Raw genomic sequence first — 19,859 nt, 5'->3', positions numbered from 1 at the left:
ACTGTCGATTACTGTCTGTCTTTCTCATACGTAACAACTTTTAAAGTAGAAAATGGCACCGACTTGATATGGATAAAAGATCTCGTGAATAAAATTAATGAACTTCAAAGTATAATGGGTTTTCATAATATTACAATTTGAATTACATTTAAGAGATTATTAAGAAGAATATAATAGGATCTTCTTTTGGGAGTGTCTTACTCGTGAAAAAACCTATAGTTGCCATAAACCGACTCTTTCCTTACCTCTCCTAAGACCTTAATGACGGTTTATTATTTGATACGTTATCTGCAGGGGCTAATGCAATATAACGCGAGATTATGAACACGATAACTGGCGTATTTTATAAACTTTCATTGGTACTAAAGCTGTACTTGCATATAGCTTGGATTTCGTTATCCAGTCTCAACTGACTAAGGTTTCAAGATGACAACAATTTCAAATTTGGTAAATTTTATATAATATTTAATATGCATAGATAACTTATTATGCATTTCAGTACAAAATATAACACTTATTTCAGAACTACCAGGTCATTTACAGTAATGTTTGTTCTAACATATTCTTTTATATCGTGAATATTTTCCAGATAGCGAGCACACAAATGTTTGACTAGTATAGGATATTGCGATAATAATAGTGAACACAATATCTACCATATTTCTTATTATATGCATACCAAACATCGTACATCGATAGCATTTGTGTATACACTGGAAGGTAGGTAATATATAGATACGTTAGCCAATTTTAAACAGTAAAACGTTTCAAGATGGCGGTCATGTGCTTTTGAGAAACTTTTTATCTCCAGTCTTTCACAAGATAAATCAAGGTTGAAACTTTTCACAAAATTACGTAACTAACTCCTAGGAACAATCCTACTTACTTTTACAATGCTTTTCAGAGTTCAAGATAGTGGCTTTTTTATAAAAGTATGCAATTAAATTGTTATACATGAATATGCTTACAAACATAATTTTGAATTAATTATGACTAAATCAAGTCCACGCTTTTACAAATAAAAGTAATGTCTGTGGACATTTTTGACTAGTAAGGATTTAAGATTATAAACGTTGTAAATATAATATCGTGTATATAATGTCGTGAAAGCGTTACGAATATAATAACATACCAGTATTGAGGGTCACTTTTCCTAATCAAAAATTAAAACAATAATGCACCTTCAATTTTAACATTTCGAGATAACAGCCTCATGTAAAATCTGCTACTCTTCCGACTGAGCCGTAAGGGATATTTGACATTTGTTACAAGTCTACAAGTGTAATGATTTTTTATGAAAATATACTAAAAGCGGAAACTTTTTCTTCATTATTGCTATGGTATTTTTATATAACTGATTATTTTATCCCATCCCTTTATACATTAAGTGAAGAGTTTAAATTAGTTCGTTTCGTGAAAACATTCTTTCGGACTATTTTTTGTCGTTCACAAGCTGCCTGTCCATACATATGTTGACATTATCCAAATTATTGAATCGGGCTCTTTTTAAATTACAAAAATATTACTGTACAATCGGAATAGAAATCCGCGTAGGTAAACCATCTTTAATTTAAATACTGTACATTATCATTTTAACCATTGCACATGAAGGTAAACACTAACTCTCTAGGAAGGGGTTTTAGGGGTCCTTACAATGAAGGAAATCAACAGAAATTAGCACCCGGTGGGGCTGTGCGTCATGGCGCGGCGGGCGGGCGATGTCCACATTGATATTGCGATGTCCAGATGCTGATGATGAATCGCTGAACTGTGTCAAAATACAGGCAGTTAAGCTTGATTAATACTCGAGCCGCCCGCTCATTGTCACATCACTGCCCTATTATCACGCAAATATTGATATCTGTCACGCTCAAATAATGCTGTGTGTGTTTGACGTAGAGGATGTGCCATGAATGTGTGCGAATATTTGGACCATCCACTGTCACTTGCTAGGTAATGTCAGACTAAAATTTAATTTAATTAACTTTTATAAAATCGTAACTAAAAACACGATTTTCCAATATTTTGTTTCTTAGCAAGCCTTTTCCATGAGGTACGTCTTTTTTTATTGCAAAAAAGATGAGTGAGTATTGGCCAGCCGAACGTTTAAAAGAACACTGATGAAGGCGTTGAATCATAGGCTGGTTTCTTAGGGTGATGGACTTCTATTTTGTTTAACTCACAGGGATTTTGTTTAATAGTGCAAAGTTATTTGATACTTACATATATACCCTAGTTCTTCAAATTTGTTGATGTAAAAAAGGTTTTTGGGCCTGTGAAGTTAGTTGACCTAAGCTTTGCTCACAGCCAAGCTTATTTTCACTTTTAATTTTGCGCTTATAAGAGTACGTGGGTAACCATGTATCAACTAAGTATCGTATAAATGTGTACATTATTAAGTGTGGAGGTAGTCAAGGAAAAGTCCAAAGATGAACCATAAGAATGTATACAGTTAGTGAATATATCGTGTCAGTTAATTGAGCTTGTAGGACGCATTGGTTTGTAAACGTTCGGTCGATTTTGTTTCATGTATGACATTGACTTCGAAGCAACCTAAACCTTAAAGGGATCACCTTAACTGGAAATTGCTGAATTCTTTTATGAATAAAAAATGGACAGTCGTTGCATGAGGTGCAAACATGAATTAGAAAGGAAGAGAGTTGAGATAGAAGTTAGGAATCTCAGTCTAAACTGTATTTTGGTTCAAAACATATCAAAAACGTGCCGGCATAGTGAGCGATGTCAGTAAACGTCACTTTGACGCAAGAAGTTTAATACTCAAAGTGGTGCTTTACATAGCTGGAAAATCTTCTGTTGACTGGATTAATACCAAAACAGAGCGAATGCTTAGTACGGCCATAGAACGGCAATGGTGATGTATAAATTGGAACGGACGAAAGGGAGTGTGGAAACCCCTCATTGCTTCTGGAAAGATAAGATTTTCAGAATGTGTAAAGTTGGTGGTAAGGGACAGCGAATTTTATATGTCAGTCATGTCACCTTGGTGGAGGGAGAGCTTAGCTACAGCATCATCCTATCAAAACTGGCAGAGAACTGCACTCTTTCATGTTTAGGCAAACAACAGATTTTAACTCTGACAAAGATCTGTCTATTCACCCTTTCACCCTTGTATCTCGATATTTTCTGTTAGGGACGATCCACTGTTAGACATTTATGGGATCGCTCAGATAAAGTGACTTCGGTTTTTGCTGTGCCCAGTATAGGTCGACGCCAAGAACTGCCCAGCCAGAAGCACCCTCATGGGACAATGATCCTCCACAGGTGACTTGCAGGCGTCGATATCTAGGAAGGGTACCTTCCACAGAGTTGGAAACTACACTGAACCACGTTGTGATCATTTATCATTGATTGGTGAATATACCTCTTGTGTGGTGTCCATTGACATTGCATCGGATGACATAATAAATATTTTATTTCTTAAACCATGATATTCCCATCATAGCTCTGTTTTCGGATATTTGAATTGTTTCTTTCAATTGGCTTAGCCTCAGCGAAGCCCCTAACCCACGGGTCGGTAAAAATACTTCCTATCTGTCTGTCTGTCTGTCTATCTATATGGCTGTCTATTCACACGATATCTAAAAAAGAACTGATTTACAGACTTTAAATTAGGCATGAACCTTTATTTCTAAGCAGAGTACTGTGTTTGGTGATGGTGCACATTACTTCATCGGACTGGGTTGAGTGTTAGCGAATATTATTAGGCTGGTCTTATGGGTAACCATGGTGGCGACGATAAAATAGCATAATAAATAAATTTTTAAACAAACTCAAAACATCCAATAAGAGATTCAAACACGTAAAATATTAAACTATGTAGCATAGCTATCCCAACACATACAATACTGTATAATCTTATAGTGACTTGGCGAAAAGAATTTCATTATTTAAACACTAATTTAAAATCCAATTCAATGCAAATAATCTGAATGCATCATATGGGAATGTATGGTGAGAAAGATTTTATACGTAAACAACTAATATCTTCTATATGTAGACAATAATTCTGATACTTCCAACAGAAAAGAGTACAATGATGCTTTCAATTTCTTTTTTTTAAGATTGTCTATATTTCTACAACTTTGTTTATATTATTGTTTATATTATCGTACAATCGTAAAGATTATTATCTTTATTTATTTATAATAAACATTTTCTATTATTATTAATGTCTCTTGTAATTTATTATTCTGTGAAGTTGTAACGTTAACATTAACGTGTGCTAGGTAATCGCGTACACGAGGTGCCTGAAGAAGATATATGGGGATGCAATAAGACGGAAAGTTATGAATAGAAATGGCGGTGGCCGGAACTACTTTCGTATTCATGTGTGTAAAGTGAGTTGAAAAGTTGGCCCGACTGACAATGATGAAGTAAATTTGGAAACTCATATAAGAGAGTGTGGCGTGAATCTGAGGGTCAGACCACAGACTGCCTGGAGGAGATGGATCACTTTCTGGTTGCCTTTTTACAACACCATCAACGCGTTTTTGCGTTGAAATTTTACTATTAGCGTGAAAACTTTACATTATCGCTTTTATAACTTTTATAACTTTTTATTTTCTAAAGCATATAAATCATAAAAAATATATTTAAGGGTTTAAATCGTTTATTTTACATTTAATTATCTACATTTATAAGGCTGATAAGTTCATAATTATTTAATAAAAAATACGTAAAATAAATAAAATATTAAGTACATAGTCATTATTTTGCGGAGTATCTAGACAACTGCAGAAGTCAAGGCTAGTTCTGAGAAATAACAGACTAAAACTAAAGAATCATATGTGTTACGTTTCATAATAATCATATTATTTCGGAGCTTGTTGGTGTATAACTAAAATTATATAAACTGAAATTTACTACTTCCTATGAATGTTTAGGACATGAGAATATTTTATTAAAAAATAAAACAAGAATTATCAAGTCACATGAAATAAATCAAAACCAGCAATTTGCTTACATTTCAAGTCAAATACATCTTGAATCAATATAAAATAGGAGAAACAACATCCAGAACTGGCGGTAGAAAATAACACTATTCATAATAATCTTTTTGTATTACAAATCTTAATTGTGTATACTTTTGAACACATTTTAAATTTAATTACTTTGAAATTTATTTAAATTTTCGCAAAGAAAATGTGCATAGCGTTTTATACATAGCCCCAATAAACTTGAAACCTAGAGTTCATTCAACGACGAATGGTAAAGAGTCATAGAATTTAAAACGTTTCCTTCGTTATATCCAAAAAATAAGGATCTCTGTTTTGACGAATCGTGCCTTCACTCTACTTGCCGTATTAAAACGTGGTCTGTAAGATTTTCATGTACATTTTAAAATTATCTTTTACAGCAACAATTTTTATATAGGCTTTGCAAAATATAGAGATGAAAGAGTTACAGCCAGAAAAGTGTTGCGTCAAAATATCAAGTATGTACCTTGATCCAGCACCAAAGGAAGGGAAATCACAAACAAAATACCATGGCAACTCACAGGCTTCCATGGCTTCAACACATGTTGTACATACCAGGTGAAGTAAGTAGAAGGAGCTTCAAGCAAAGAGCGAAAGATTACTTCACTAATTCCTTTAATGCTCGTTTTTCGAATGGTATGAAAATTACTTTAATGTGCCCTTACCACTACATATACCCCTTACATATACTGCAAGTATTTTAAAAATGTTTATATTTTAGTATGATGTTTTGTGACACGATTTTTAGTACGAAAACTCAATTGAAAGTGATAAATACCTAGAGGTCTTATATGTATTATGATAAAATAACAATCCTATACAAGTTGTATATCCCTCCTTATAGTTTTTTATTTACTAGTTTAATGAATGACAAGTTGCTTTGTGAGGAATTTTAAGCCGCCTCGCCGCACCGTTGGGGTTGCTGCTGACTCACGACCCGTGAGACAGCACGGTATCGCGCGTGAGACAGCAAGATATCGCGCGTGAGACAGCATAATACCATGCAGCTTAACGCAAGACAAGTGACTTTAAATCTGCACAGCCTCAGGTGAGAAGCACACCATGCATAAACAGCTTTGCTGTGGAATCTTAATATAGCTGGGTGACTACTACAGAAATATTCATTATTCAAACTCGAGACAGATATTTTAATCTACAAGGCAAGGACACATTGTAAATTCCAACTTTAGTTTGGATGATAAACGTTTCCTATAAAATCACAACATAACCAATTATATAAATGCATGCTTGTGGAAATTTTCAAGTTTAGACATTATTTAAAAAATTTTAAATCGATAAATAATAATACCACACAAAAGATTGATGGTTATTCTTTAAGCCGTAAAAATGAAATATTAGTAACGGATTAATTTAATTTTACATCATAGAAGTTCCAGTGAAATCAGGGAAGCGTACGCTATCTGATAGGTAACAATTTGGAAGTTACTTTTTAAAACTCTAATTCATTCCAATATTTAGTACAGATTTATACAAGGATGAAATACAGGTATCTTGCTTGTTGGTTACGTTTCTGGCCATATTATTTCTTCATTATATTATTACCTTCAATTTGGAAATTTGCATTACTATTATTTAAGGAAATACGCAAGATTAAAAATGCTTAAAATCTATAATACTATATATAAATCTGACAGTGTCTGTCTGTGAGTTCCTGTGTGTGTTACTCAATCATGTAAAAATTAGTGAATCGGATTTACCCACAATTTCCAAGGAACATTCCTAGGTTCTCTGGTTTTTACAAGCTATTCTTAATATCGAAAATCCCTCTCGGCTACGCCCCTCTGATCTCTAAGGTTGCATTGCAGCAAGTCGTCCTGATGTGCTATAGGTTTTAAGAATATTAATTTCCATAAATGAAGCACTTTCTTTGCTTGTATCCTCGGTTTACTTCTCCAAAGGCATGAATATTTGTAAATCTGACAGTAACAAAAACAGTATGTGCTAAAACTTTCAATTCCCTGTTCCCTATAAAATATTTTTTGTGTTCTTGTAAGAGATATATATTATAACTCTGTTATATATGAGTTATGCAACAAATTTATGTAAATTGGTATATGCCTATAATAGGCTACTGTTTAACTCTTCTGTGAAAAACGGATCCACAGTCCCGTCAATGGTTTCTGCAATCAAAACTTGCCCGTGTGTCTGTGTGTTGCTCTGTGGTTCCGTGTGTCTGTGTGTTGCTCTGTGGTTCCGTGTGTCTGTGTGTTGCTCTGTGGTTCCGTGTGTCTGTGTGTTGCTCTGTGGTTCCGTGTGTATGTGTGTTGCTCTGTGGTTCCGTGTGTCTGTGTGTTGCTCTGTGGTTCCATGCAGGACTCACTAAGCTTATTTTTACACACATTGTAGTCTCACAGGAAATGGTTTGTTGAATCGTATAAGCCCCCAGTCCCTTCGGTTTTGTTCCTTCAGCTAACGTAAATATGCCGTCCCACAATGTAAAAAGAAACTGTTTTACAGTATCTAAAATACACTACACGGTATGAATTCACCACTGTTACCATCCATGTCAATACTGCTGTCATAACTATTAGCATTATTCTACAACAGATGACTTTGTTCAAGAAAATATCCAATTCAGAAATAAGGCTTTATAATAAGTATTAAAAAATATATGTCTATAATTTATTCTTAAATGCAAGGCACATATATGATGTTTCTTTTAAATCTGTCTTTATACTTTGTGAATTAACTATCAGATATTCATATACCCAAAACTCCTAATGTCCAAATATCATTCAGAAGAAACTTTCGCATTTACAATATGAAATAGGATCAGTTTCAATGTGTATTTCTAAGAATGTTTACACAGATGTTACTTTAAACACAACCTTGTATTTGTTCCAAACGAAGATCCCATGGAGCGCCTCAGGCCAAGATAAGTGGAATAGCCCGAACCGTTCCTGATAAAGCCGAGGCCTCTTGTACTGGGGGAGGTGGGAAGGATCACAATATTATGCCCGTGGGAGATAATAACTCAAACTCGAAAACGCAGTGAAACTGTTAAACATATTCTTAGCTGAAGTCGGGTTTAGAATTTATTATTGCCTTATTTTCTGCAGGACGAAAGCTGATTCTAGGAAGTCTAAGTACTTTCCGCTAGAGGTTAAACGACTACCAAGTACGTGTGCTAGGCACGAGATGATATCGGGAGTTTATATTAACCCTACAACATTCCTTTATCGAAGTAAATATAACTTTTTGCCTGTAACTTTACTGCCTTTTGACCCAAAAATCAGTATAGATCTTTCTTCAACTAAGAGAAACCTATGTACTAGGTTTCAAGTGTATAAGACCTTTCCTATCAAGGGTTATAACCCTCCCCCCCAAGCTAAAGCACAGAAAACATTGTTAAAAAGCGAATTTAGGACCATAACTTAACCTTAGGGACAGGTATCAATACGATTGTAAAAAGATCTTTTTAGTGCACGTGAAAAAATTAAAAAATTACAAATATTACATTCCTTTATTCTTAATTTACAGGATACTAAGGAATATTGTTTATATAACAAAGTACATTTTAAAATATGTACCTCATCTTATGTTGGCTAGATATAGTGAAACAAGTTACACTGAGCCAGAACACAGAATCAACGAGTCATTTTAAAAGAACGAGACTCTGCTTGATGTTTTCTGCTATCAATCAATTTTACCCAATTGTGATAAGTGATGCAGATATAAGACAAGAAACCTCTTAATCTGTTTTACACTGAGCCAGAACACAGAATCAACGAGTCATTTTAAAAAGAACGAGACTCTGCTTGATGTTTTCTGCTATCCAATCAATTTACCCAATGTGAATAAGTGATGCAGATATAAGACAAGAAACCTCTTAATCTGTTTACACTGAGCCCAGAACACAGAAATCAACGAGTTACTTTAAAAGAACGAGACTCTGCTTGATGTTTTTCTGCTATCAATCAATTTATCCAATTGTGATAAGTGATGCAGATATAAGACAAGAAACCTTCTTAATCTGTTTACACTGAGCCATGACACAGAATCAACGAGTTACTTTAAAAGAACGAGACTCTGCTTGATGTTTTCTGCTATCAATCAATTTACCCCAATTGTGATAAGTGATGCAGATATAAGACAAGAAACCTCTTAATCTGTTTACACTGAGCCATGACACAGAATCAACGAGTTACTTTAAAAAGAACGAGACTCTGCTTGAATGTTTTCTGCTATCAATCAATTTACCCAATTGTGATAAGTGATGCAGATATAAGACAAGAAACCTCTTAATCTGTTTTTACACTGAGCCAGAACACAGAAATCAACGAGTTACTTTAAAAGAACGAGACTCTGCTTGATGTTTTCTGCTATCAATCAATTTACCCAATTGTGATAAGTGATGCAGATATAAGACAAGAAACCTCTTAATCTGTTTTACACTGAGCCATGACACAGAATCAACGAGTTACTTTAAAAGAACGAGACTCTGCTTGATGTTTTCTGCTATCAATCAATTTACCCAATTGTGATAAGTGATGCAGATATAAGACAAGAAAACCTCTTAATCTGTTTACACTGAGCCATGACACAGAATCAACGAGTTACTTTAAAAGAACGAGACTCTGCTTGATGTTTTCTTGCTATCAATCAATTTACCCAATTGTGATAAGTGATGCAGATATAAGACAGAAACCTCTTAATCTGTTTACACTGAGCCATGACACAGAATCAACGAGTTACTTTAAAAGAACGAGACTCTGCTTGATGTTTTCTGCTATCAATCAATTTACCCAATTGTGATAAGTGATGCAGATATAAGACAAGAAACCTCTTAATCTGTTTACACTGAGCCATGACACAGAATCAACGAGTTACTTTAAAAGAACGAGACTCTGCTTTGATGTTTTCTGCTATCAATCAATTTACCCAATTGTGATAAGTGATGCAGATATAAGAGAAGAAACCTCTTAATCTGTTTACACTGAGCCATGACACAGAATCAACGAGTTACTTTAAAAGAACGAGACTCTGCTTGATGTTTTCTGCTATCAATCAATTTATCCAATTGTGATAAGTGATGCAGATATAAGAGAAGAAACCTCTTAATCAGTTTACACTGAGCCATGACACAGAATCAGCGAGTTACTTTAAAAGAACGAGACTCTGCTTGATGTTTTCTGCTATCAATCAATTTATCCAATTGTGATAGGTGATGCAGATATAAGACAAGAAACCTCTTAATCTGTTTACACTGAGCCAGAACACAGAATCAACGAGTCATTTTAAAAGAACGAGACTCTGCTTGATGTTTTCTGCTATCAATCAATTTACCCAATTGTGATAAGTGATGCAGATATAAGAACAAGAAACCTCTTAATCTGTTTACACTGAGCCAGAACACAGAATCAACGAGTCAATTTTAAAAGAACGAGACTCTGCTTGATGTTTTTCAGCTATCAATCAATTTACCCAATTGTGATAAGTGATGCAGATATAAGACTAAGCAAGAAACCTCTTAATCTGTTTACACTGAGCCATGACACAGAATCAGCGAGTTACTTTAAAAGAACGAGACTCTGCTTGATGTTTTCTGCTATCAATCAATTTATCCAATTGTGATAAGTGATGCAGATATAAGACAAGAAACCTCTTAATCTGTTTACACTGAGCCATGACACAGAATCAGCGAGTTACTTTAAAAGAACGAGACTCTGCTTGATGTTTTCTGCTATCAATCAATTTATCCAATTGTGATAAGTGATGCAGATATAAGACAAGAAACCTCTTAATCTGTTTACACTGAGCCATGACACAGAATCAACGAGTTACTTTAAAAGAACGAGACTCTGCTTGATGTTTTCTGCTATCAATCAATTTATCCAATTGTGATAAGTGATGCAGATATAAGACAAGAAACCTCTTAATCTGTTTACACTGAGCCAGAACACAGAATCAACGAGTCATTTTAAAAGAACGAGACTCTGCTTGATGTTTTCTGCTATCAATCAATTTATCCAATTGTGATAAGTGATGCAGATATAAGACAAGAAACCTCTTAATCTGTTTACACTGAGCCATGACACAGAATCAACGAGTTACTTTAAAAGAACGAGACTCTGCTTGATGTTTTCTGCTATCAATCAATTTACCCAATTGTGATAAGTGATGCAGATATAAGACAAGAAACCTCTTAATCTGTTTACACTGAGCCAGAACACAGAATCAACGAGTTACTTTAAAAGAACGAGACTCTGCTTGATGTTTTCTGCTATCAATCAATTTACCCAATTGTGATAAGTGATGCAGATATAAGACAAGAAACCTCTTAATCTGTTTACACTGAGCCATGACACAGAATCAACGAGTTACTTTAAAAGAACGAGACTCTGCTTGATGTTTTCTGCTATCAATCAATTTACCCAATTGTGATAAGTGATGCAGATATAAGACAAGAAACCTCTTAATCTGTTTACACTGAGCCATGACACAGAATCAACGAGTTACTTTAAAAGAACGAGACTCTGCTTGATGTTTTCTGCTATCAATCAATTTACCCAATTGTGATAAGTGATGCAGATATAAGACAAGAAACCTCTTAATCTGTTTACACTGAGCCATGACACAGAATCAACGAGTTACTTTAAAAGAACGAGACTCTGCTTGATGTTTTCTGCTATCAATCAATTTACCCAATTGTGATAAGTGATGCAGATATAAGACAAGAAACCTCTTAATCTGTTTACACTGAGCCATGACACAGAATCAACGAGTTACTTTAAAAGAACGAGACTCTGCTTGATGTTTTCTGCTATCAATCAATTTACCCAATTGTGATAAGTGATGCAGATATAAGAGAAGAAACCTCTTAATCTGTTTACACTGAGCCATGACACAGAATCAACGAGTTACTTTAAAAGAACGAGACTCTGCTTGATGTTTTCTGCTATCAATCAATTTATCCAATTGTGATAAGTGATGCAGATATAAGAGAAGAAACCTCTTAATCAGTTTACACTGAGCCATGACACAGAATCAGCGAGTTACTTTAAAAGAACGAGACTCTGCTTGATGTTTTCTGCTATCAATCAATTTATCCAATTGTGATAGGTGATGCAGATATAAGACAAGAAACCTCTTAATCTGTTTACACTGAGCCAGAACACAGAATCAACGAGTCATTTTAAAAGAACGAGACTCTGCTTGATGTTTTCTGCTATCAATCAATTTACCCAATTGTGATAAGTGATGCAGATATAAGACAAGAAACCTCTTAATCTGTTTACACTGAGCCAGAACACAGAATCAACGAGTCATTTTAAAAGAACGAGACTCTGCTTGATGTTTTCAGCTATCAATCAATTTACCCAATTGTGATAAGTGATGCAGATATAAGACAAGAAACCTCTTAATCTGTTTACACTGAGCCATGACACAGAATCAGCGAGTTACTTTAAAAGAACGAGACTCTGCTTGATGTTTTCTGCTATCAATCAATTTATCCAATTGTGATAAGTGATGCAGATATAAGACAAGAAACCTCTTAATCTGTTTACACTGAGCCATGACACAGAATCAGCGAGTTACTTTAAAAGAACGAGACTCTGCTTGATGTTTTCTGCTATCAATCAATTTATCCAATTGTGATAAGTGATGCAGATATAAGACAAGAAACCTCTTAATCTGTTTACACTGAGCCATGACACAGAATCAACGAGTTACTTTAAAAGAACGAGACTCTGCTTGATGTTTTCTGCTATCAATCAATTTATCCAATTGTGATAAGTGATGCAGATATAAGACAAGAAACCTCTTAATCTGTTTACACTGAGCCAGAACACAGAATCAACGAGTCATTTTAAAAGAACGAGACTCTGCTTGATGTTTTCTGCTATCAATCAATTTATCCAATTGTGATAAGTGATGCAGATATAAGACAAGAAACCTCTTAATCTGTTTACACTGAGCCATGACACAGAATCAACGAGTTACTTTAAAAAGAACGAGACTCTGCTTGATGTTTTCTGCTATCAATCAATTTATCCAATTGTGATAAGTGATGCAGATATAAGACAAGAAACCTCTTAATCTGTTTTACACTGAGCCAGAACACAGAATCAACGAGTCATTTTAAAAGAACGAGACTCTGCTTGATGTTTTCTGCTATCAATCAATTTATCCAATTGTGATAAGTGATGCAGATATAAGACAAGAAACCTCTTAATCTGTTTACACTGAGCCAGAACACAGAATCAACGAGTCATTTTAAAAGAACGAGACTCTGCTTGATGTTTTCTGCTATCAATCAATTTATCCAATTGTGATAAGTGATGCAGATATAAGACAAGAAACCTCTTAATCTGTTTACACTGAGCCATGACACAGAATCAACGAGTTACTTTAAAAGAACGAGACTCTGCTTGATGTTTTCTGCTATCAATCAATTTATCCAATTGTGATAAGTGATGCAGATATAAGACAAGAAACCTCTTAATCTGTTTACACTGAGCCATGACACAGAATCAACGAGTTACTTTAAAAGAACGAGACTCTGCTTGATGTTTTCTGCTATCAATCAATTTATCCAATTGTGATAAGTGATGCAGATATAAGACAAGAAACCTCTTAATCTGTTTACACTGAGCCAGACACAGAATCAACGAGTCATTTTAAAAGAACGAGACTCTGCTTGATGTTTTCTGCTATCAATCAATTTATCCAATTGTGATAAGTGATGCAGATATAAGACAAGAAACCTCTTAATCTGTTTACACTGAGCCATGACACAGAATCAACGAGTTACTTTAAAAGAACGAGACTCTGCTTGATGTTTTCTGCTATCAATCAATTTATCCAATTGTGATAAGTGATGCAGATATAAGACAAGAAACCTCTTAATCAGTTTACACTGAGCCATGACACAGAATCAACGAGTTACTTTAAAAGAAAGAGAACCCGCTTGATGTTTACTGCTATTTAACAATTTACTAAATCGTGAAAAAATTATGGAAATATAAGAACCATGTCAATATCAGTTTACACTGAGCCATGACTTAGAACCAACGAGTCATTTAAAAGGAATGAAACTCCGCGTGATGTTTGCTGCTATCAATCAATTTACCAAATTGTGAAAAATGATGCAGATATAAGGTAAGAGCCCTGTCAATATCAATTTGTCCTGAGACATGAATGAATCAAACCGTGTTTATTTAAGAATATTAGTATATATTATTTTGCTCAATATTTATAGCACTATTTCGTGTTATTTAATGACTAATGATCTAAATAACTATAACGACTAAATAACCATAGTACTTGTTTACCTTGCGTATCTTACAATGATATCGCTATTTCATTCCTATCATCATGCATATACCACCTTAAAACACACACACACACACACACACACACACACACACACACACACACACACACACACACACACACACACACATACATATATATAAATCATTCTAATTGCGGTGTGTCAATTTAAAGGTAACCCTACAAAACATTACGCCATGCTATGAAAAATTAATTTAGAAGATTCTGCAATAGCATGCAGGTATTTAACCTGCCACTTCCAGTTATTGTTATTTCTAACTCACGAATTTTCTAATAATTTTAGATAGGAGATAAAGATTGGGTTGTGGCCTGTTTGGTAAGAAAAAAATATATAGAAGCTAAAAAAATCACGTCTGTTTGTAGTATCCGATTAAAACGCGAAATAGGTCAATGAATCTAGTAACTGACCACGTACTGCTCCTAAATATTGATTCCCTCCCCAAAAAAAAGAATTCCCCGAGAAATCCAGATACAAAGCCAAAACCTACGGAGAACTGCAAGGCCTGGGAAGTCTGAATCACTACAATATGACGCAGAGCAGGATATGTAGCTGGCCTTGTAAAAATCCTTTGGATTAATAAAAAACTGAATAAATTTGCTATTTGCTAACTAAATATATTTGACACCACGACGATTGTTGCAATCGAAATGAGCGAGTGTAGTGGATCATATATTTACACCACATAATTAGCATTGTACAACATACGGCAATCTATATTATGGGTTTTTATCTTCAAAATGTGTCAATATTGTAGCTGTAAACCAGAATAATTTAAATGTGAGTGAACTGAACAAAGACCAAGGTACCGGTTTAATGAAATCTATTTAAATATACTTCTTTTTTAATACGGTACAATCTTTTTCTTTGCATAAATAAGTGAAACAAGCACACCTATATTTGTAAAAGACCAGTTTAATGTTATTGCCATTAACTCTTGACTATGATTTCAGAGTTTCATATATATCTAGCAAAGTACCGGGGGGGGGGGCATGCTGTGGATTGTGGGCCACCTCCAATATTGCCACTTTCGGTACAAGGTTTTACTGTCCTCCTACCAGCTGGTGCTGCAGTATGACTCGAGTAGCGGTCCGCTGTGTTTTCCAATAATACAATTCTAAATGTTATGTATATTGGTCGGCTGTTTCTCTCTGATTACACATTTAAATATTTTATCCAATATATCTTAAAACTTGTTAAACCCATACGTTAAAGAATACCACGATAACATAGCCGGCATTAAATAAATGTCACAATTTTTGCAGCTGACTAGAAGAAAGAAAATGTTCAGGTCATAAAAGCCAATGGTTACATTTTCAATACGTTTAGGGAAGTTACATAATCTTTCCTCAGGTGGTAAACGATGAGTAAAATTCAAAATTGAAACATAAATTAAATCTTCTACCGTTTCAGTAAATGCATATGTTTATAAACCCACTTCGAGAAATATTCAGTATTTTTTATTTAGTTTACATAAAATAAAATTCGTTGTAAGGGTTTACTTTTCATTTTTCGTTGTTCCTATCAATTTAGTATTTCAACACTTATTACTATAAAGTGTTCGTTTCACGAAGGAGAATTTAAGGTGTAAATGGTGTATAAATAAGTTGTTACAGTTGACTTGACGAGGTGTAAAAACCAAACTTTTTTCACCACTTAAAAAACGTGAATATTGTAATATTACTGCCAAATTATAAACAGTACAACTGAATAAAAATATATGATTAACCTTTTTACGCAGAGAACAGGAAGTTAAAAATTATATGTGGCAGTTATTTAAAAATATAAAACAGATTAGCGTTATTTAACGTTAATTTGAAAAAAAAACACACTCCTTAAATGTTAGTATACTAAATTTTTAAAATCTAACATTCTTATAACTCACAGGATATTTAAATATTTTAAACATAAACTCTTACCAAGAGTGTAGAAATTTGAAACATTATATTACTCTACTCTTTTGCTTAGTGATAGACAAAAGTTGATTTAATATCAACTTACTTATCCAATTTAAAGACTTACATTACTGAAGTCTTTCAGGTCATACTGAATGTAAAAGTATTACGCTTGGATAAGTCCAGGCAGAAACTGTAGTGAAGATTATATTTACTTGTACATTTGTTATGCCATCGTATACAAAATGTTTCTATACACTTTCTATACACTTCTATACACGATTTCGATATTTAAAGATTACAATGTATTTAAAAGTAAGAAAACACTTCAGAGTACTAAACCACAATTACATTGTGTTTAATCATGGTACAACTAAAGCTGAAATACAACCCGTTAGTTACAAGATTGTCGATTATCATAAGCCCATAGGAGACGTTACAAAATAAACAGAAAGTAAAGAATTTTCAAACTTTTTTAAGTAAAGTTATAATGTTAATACGAAATACATAATAGTAGGTAAACTTTTTGCCAAAGTACAATCGTGAATAATCGTCAAACAAAGATAGAACAATTATTTTCATAAGTCTATAAATACAAAATGAGATGAACTGACTTATTAACCGATGACAAGTAGATATTAAATTTAGCATATAAATTGCCCTAACGCGCTAACGAAGGAGTTTTTCTCAGACTTCAGGGCCCCGCCCCCTGGCCACTAGTTCCCTAATAGCAAACAGTTCCATAAAGAATACAATGCAGCAAACAAATTTCATTAATAATTGAAAGAAAATATAAAAAACTAATTAACTGTTCTATGTAAACATTATATTATGACGACACAAAAATAAATAAGATAAAAAAAATTTAGTCGTCTCACAAGTATTGCAAAAATTATTTCATTCTCTTATAACAGGGCTCCAAAATGCTGCTGTTCAAATTTAAATAAAAAAATGGATCATTACATTAGAAAATATTTCAGTGAAAACAACTCATCTCAGAAGTGTTTAGATCCCCTCTGATTTAAAATGAAGATACCGTAAAATATGTAAACTGTTTTATAATACCTTAATTTTCACTTTAGTGTTGATGTGTACGGTCTGTACAAACAAAATTGAAATTCTTGATGCAACTGATAAATTTAATTCAACAGTTCTTTTGTGTATAAAAGAATTCCTTGGCGGATAAAAACATTTGGAATGGCAACAAAAGATTCCTGGAAGTAAAGATGCTTCTTTCTAAACTCTTAACACTTCTTTAGTTACAGTGTTGGTTTACAAATACAAGGATCCCCAGTTTGTTTTTGCCACATAAAAAGTGCAGCCCGTTAAAAACCCCACCATACGTACGGCAAAAAGGAAACATATGGGTTCAGTGCCAGGTATTCTGCCCGCGCGCGGTACAGTCAGATCAGAGAACTTATATTGCGCTCGCCTGAAAATAAGCCAAATGTAAACAATAATAAATGTGACAAGCTGTTGTCACTTTTTCCCTTTTATTAAAAAGCAAGTAGGAATTATTCAATCAATTCTTTAATGGTCACATTACATGTGTTTAATTTTCTTTGAGCTGAGTATAACAAACTACCCAATCAGAAAAACCTGTAATAACTGGGCATTATATTTTAGTTATAACTTTTTATGTAACTTTTATAGAACTACGCAAACTAATTGACACAGGATCTTCACTTACGTTCTTCTTTTACGGAGCCCGTTAACCAACCAATTTAGAAATTTTACTTGAGGAGAATGGCAACTAATCGATTTAGGATCTTCACTTGCGGTCTTCGTTTACGGAGCACGATTACCAACCAACTTAGAAATTTTGAGGAGAATGGTAACTAATCGACTCAGGATCTTCACTTGCGGTCTTCTTTTACGGAGCCCGTTAACCAACCAATTTAGAAATTTTACTTGAGGAGAATGGTAACTAATCGACTCAGGATCTTCACTTGCGGTCTTCGTTTACGGAGCACGATTACCAACCAACTTAGAAATTTTGAGGAGAATGGTAACCAATCAACTCGGGATCTTCACCTACTAAGAAACTTCATTTACAGTACACACTAACAAATTTAGTAGTATAATTGAAGCATAATTGATAAGCATGAGGTAAGCATTACTATCTTACTAAGCCATAATTTATATCGTGGATACCGCATTTAACTATATATATAATGTCATAAGGTTCCTTTATAATAAAAATAACAATAAATATTCACTTTAAACACAAAATATGACCCTTAAACTGTTGAATTTATAATTTATTGCAGTAATAATGTTTACTATTTTAGTTTTAAAATATATATTTACCGAATTCCAGAAAGTTCTCTTGATTATTGATTTTACAGGATCTTGTAGTTCACATATCTGCAACACAAATTGTTTATACTCAGAAAACTTGAAGTTTTTTGTAGTAATATTATATTACTTTATCTATAATATTTCTTATTCTAGTTTCCAATAAACTATGAGTGAATAAGGCAGTTAGATAATAGATTGGATGGATGGACATACAGGTTGGTAAACCTTGTTTCAGAATGGCACTGTTGAAAATTATGTTTGTTTAATTAAATAGAATTTATCCATGTTATTTTAATATAGATGGATAGAAATGCTTTTACTTTGAGTCATATTTATAACTATTGTCTATTAAAAAAAATAAAAATGAATAGGGTAATAACATAACGTTTATATTCGTTTCATATATATTTTAATACATCAATGAACTATTTAGACAAACACTCAAACATGTCAATAAACTAAATAAAACTTAAATACAGTTTTAAAATTATTACAATCTGCTGATAATACATATTTACCAGGAATTTACACCCTCGGTTTATGGGAAGCTCTCTGTCTTGAAATGATTGAAAGCTGGACAATTGATTATAATTAACCTTATAAATCTCCCATTATATAAGCTATCTATAAATACTATAATGTTATATACTGTAAAACCTATACCAAAATTTTTTAACAAAACATGCATTGGTTCAAGGTAAACATAATATGCTAAAATTTTTATATTTACACGAAAGGCAAAGTTATGAAAGATTTAGTCTATGTTTTCCTTTTGAGAAAGTTCTAATTTCTTAAGTTTGAAACAATTGCATTCAATATTAGTGGATTTCTTAGGAACTTTAAAGTAATGAAGATTACAACACACAGTGGGAAAGCGATTGATTTCAAATTTTTATTATCTAACGATCTTAGCATCTTATGATTCTAATAATGTCAATCAATTGACCACTCAACACATTATTGAGGACTTACAAAGAGCTATCTGTGGCGGGGTGGTTATATGAGTATGTTTAATGTGTCTTGTAACGAACACTACTCCAGTGTTGACGCAAGACTCCTGCTACGCGGCGCCGGTACACACTCAACACAGTATTGAGGACTTACAAAGAGCTATCTGTGGCGGGGTGGTTATATGAGTATGTTTAATGTGTCTTGTAACGAACACTACTCCAGTGTTGACGCAATACTCCTGCTACGCGGCGCCGGTACACACTCAACACAGTATTGAGGACTTACAAAGAGCTATCTGTGGCGGGGTGGTTATATGAGTATGTTTAATGTTGAATTGAATTGAATTGAATTGAATTGAATCATAATTTATTTCCAATTTCGGTACATGAAATAGTGTAC

General features: G+C 33.7%; 1 protein-coding gene across 1 annotated transcript in view; it reads right to left on the bottom strand.

The window, feature by feature from the left end:
• The window catches only part of LOC124365864 (discoidin domain-containing receptor 2-like), a 194,197-nt gene extending 175,619 nt beyond the window's left edge, over window positions 1-18,578 (bottom strand). The window contains 1 exon segment of the mRNA XM_046822345.1: window positions 18,519-18,578. The gene's annotated coding sequence lies outside the window, so the exon portion shown is untranslated.
• Window positions 18,579-19,859: the final 1,281 nt, after the last annotated feature.

The sequence above is a fragment of the Homalodisca vitripennis genome, chromosome 1 (genome assembly GCF_021130785.1).
Source record: "Homalodisca vitripennis isolate AUS2020 chromosome 1, UT_GWSS_2.1, whole genome shotgun sequence".
Classification (NCBI taxonomy): domain Eukaryota; kingdom Metazoa; phylum Arthropoda; class Insecta; order Hemiptera; family Cicadellidae; genus Homalodisca; species Homalodisca vitripennis.
The sequence above is the reverse complement of the archived record's forward strand: the minus strand, read 5'-3'. Positions and strand labels throughout refer to the sequence as shown.